The sequence below is a fragment of the Anneissia japonica genome, unplaced genomic scaffold (assembly GCF_011630105.1).
Source record: "Anneissia japonica isolate Jap-2015-1 unplaced genomic scaffold, ASM1163010v1 scaffold288131_len391150_cov108, whole genome shotgun sequence".
Lineage (NCBI taxonomy): Eukaryota > Metazoa > Echinodermata > Crinoidea > Comatulida > Comatulidae > Anneissia > Anneissia japonica.
This window is the reverse complement of record NW_022711676.1, coordinates 266,750-270,128: the sequence shown is the minus strand read 5'-3', so window position 1 is coordinate 270,128 and position 3,379 is coordinate 266,750.

The following is a 3,379-nucleotide window of genomic DNA, read 5'->3' as shown; positions in this document are numbered from 1 at the left end:
CAAGAGAGGCTTGATCCTGTCTCTTATGCACATCTAGATGTGTATAAGTACAATCTCTACATGTGTCCGGCCGATATGGAACTGAGAATCACCACGACAACCGACTACAACAATAAAATCTTAATTGCAGAGCAAAATTTGCACCAATTAGGATTAAACGACATTAACGAACCCGTAACAAAACCCATCGAATCGCTAGCGATTCCCATCAAACCGACCCCGACGCCGACCCCGACCCCGACGCCGACGCCGACCCCGACGCCGACCCCGACCCCGACGCCGACCCCGACCCCGACGCCGAATGCAATACCTGCGGCGTCGCCTGCGGCGCCTACGGCGCCTACGATTCCGACGCCGGCCACCGCTCCCGCTGATCTCGGCAAGACTCCAACACTCACTGAGCCTCCAAATCTCTCCGAGCACGAATCCAATAAAGTTTCGATGGTGATTGGATTCGCAGTCGTTACTTTTTTCGTTTACGAGATGACGAGGGTTTGGAGTTAGTTTTCACGCTCGCTACCAGATAATTGTAAACGATTCCGGCAACGGTCAGAATCAACAACCAAACACGGTCGGCTACAAAGCCAACGACGTTACCGGCTGTTTTTAGTAGAAAGCTTACAACAGCTCCGATAATTCCGGGTAACGCCAAAAGAGCCTTATCACCGAGCTTTTTCAGGATTTCGGCAAAGTTTTTCAGGTGTTTTTTAAGCCATCCATCAGGTTTCTCAGGATCCGGTGTCGGTTTAGGAGTCGGTTCGGGATCCGGAGTCGGTTCGGGGCCAGGAGGAGGAGGAGGAGAAGTCGAGTTTCCGCCGGTAAATATCGCAATCAACGACGCAATGATCGAACCTATAGCCGTGGTAATACTAACGATAGTTATCCCTTGTTCACGAAACAAAATCCTTAATCTTGATCTCAGTCGTAAATCACCGCCCAACATTCTACCAATGGTACCTTGTATCGCCCTGACTTGATTCTTTGCCCTACCCGTATTAGTTTCTACAATTTGCAATATACCATCCCTTTCTATTTGTAAGTTTTGTATCTGATCTTCGAGTTGTTTCAGCTCTTCAGACGTTGCGTTTTGTTCCTTCATCTCACGCCATTCTTGTTTGTACCCTGATATTTTTTCGTTAATCTTTCTGAGTTTTACCAGCGAAAACGCGAGTTCCTCTTTGATCGTAGTCATTGCATTCATAACACCATCCATTTCTCTAGCTTGGATATCTGTTTGAACACCTCGACTCGTAGATTGAATCATTGACTCGTCTAGATCGCTTTCGAGGTGTTCCATCAACAGAGTCGTATCTGTTGGATTTAAATTATCCAATTCAATCTCTTCCACTTGTTCGTATACGCTTTTAAGAGCTTGTCTCGAATCGTCAGCTCGACTACTCGAACTATAATCCCCGACAATGTATTCTCTAATTTCTGGGACGCTTATTCTAGTCGTCGAGAGTTTACGAAATTTTGACGCGTCTTTTGACCAGGTTAACAATACTTTTTCCTTGTTGTTATTTATAAAAAACAATTCGTCTTGGCTCAATGCGTTTGTCTTGATTATAAATCTAGATGTGTCGGTCAGTTTAACCTCGTTATATCCTTCTTCCATAAGAAATTGTCTGTACGATTGCAGCCTCATGTCTAGTCTCACAAGAGAGGCTTGATCTCTGTCAAAGACGGCTTGTTCTTCTCTGTAGTCGATTCCTAAACCTCGACCGTTGCCATAGTCCCAATCGAGATTCGTTTCTTTTTCGTCATCAAAATCATCATCATAATCGCGACCTTCGGTAAAATCGTGCATAGGTATATCTGCCATTTTATTATAGAGTGCAAACAATTAACAGATTAAAAAAATTTACTATTATAAAAAATGTATCACGAGATAAGCGCCAATAGATCGGTAAAAACCAAAAATACCGACCATAGGAACGATAAACGCGTCTTTACCACAGTCATGAACCAGATAAACGAAGCTGGTCCCGGTGACGTTTTGCGAGTTAGGTTTCCAGATCTCAGCAACGACGACGCTATAGTTCCGGGTACAGCTCGACTCGCCTTTAATCTAATTCTAACCTCGAGCAGTGACGTAAATCGAACAATCGTCAACAATATCGGTAGATCACTCGTCGAGAAAGTACGTATAACTCTGGAAGGAAAGGAAGTTTTTACCCTCACCGATTTTGACGTGTACAATTGTTACAAGGACTTGTGGAAGACAGATCACGAACGTCTCAATAGTTCGTATCAAGGCATCTCTAGCGAAAACGAACGAAAAATACGTGTAAACGCTGATGACAAGGTAGTAGCTGCAACAAACGATATTCCCTATGCCCTTTACGACGTGGCCGTTGGTGATGCATACGGTAACAGATTTTGCATCCCTCTCGACTTTGAGTTGCTGACCGATCACATGCCCTTCAACCAAAAGATGTTACACGATCGACTCGAGTACGAAATAACGTTTAGAAACGCAAAGGACGTGCTCAAGACTAGCGACGCTGCTGCAACCTTTAAATTGGAGGGAATCGTTCTCGAGTATGAGATTATAAAAAGTGAGGGGGTTTCTCGTCAGACTAGGATGAAATATCAGGATAAATCTGTAATACTCTTTGACAGAGTGTTGATGCACCACAAAGATGTCTTAAACAAAGATCCAACAATCTGGAACATTACTCTAAACACGGCAGCCAAATCCATCAAAGGCGTGCTTTTGTTGTTTAAGGAACGAGAGGCTGATTTTGGACACGACCCCGAAAAGTTTTACAACCCCAAAATCAAAGAATGTAGCGTTATGATCGACGGGTCATCCAATGAAATTTATGCCCGTGGAATGATGCCCTACAGAAATTACGAAGAGATTCGCAAACACTTTTGTAGTCAAGCCTGTAAGTCGACTCATTTCACCAACATGTCACAAAGGAAATATCTAACAGATCACTATGGCCTCTGGGTTGACCTCAGAGCCATTTCGGATAATACCTTGCACGGAACAGGCAGAAAAATAGATGCAGATTCCGGTGGATTGAAATTGCAATTGACGCGAGACGCAGAGACGGCAGCGCCGCTAGATTGCTACGACTTTATCGTCGCAGACGCCCAACTAAACATACGAGAAAACAGACTCGTTGGAGTAAACTATTAAAACGCCAATATATAAAAATGTTTCCCAAAGAGGCACACTGCGCTCTAATAGTCGGAGCGACAAATTGTGGTAAGACTGTTTATACGTTAAATTTGCTCGAGACGGAATACAAGGATTACTTTAAAAACATTGTATTTATCTGTCCAACGTTTAACATCAACTCGAGTTATAGACGCGCGTGGATAGAGCGAGATGAAAATGTCTTTTCGATCGACCCCGGTGAGTCTTTGG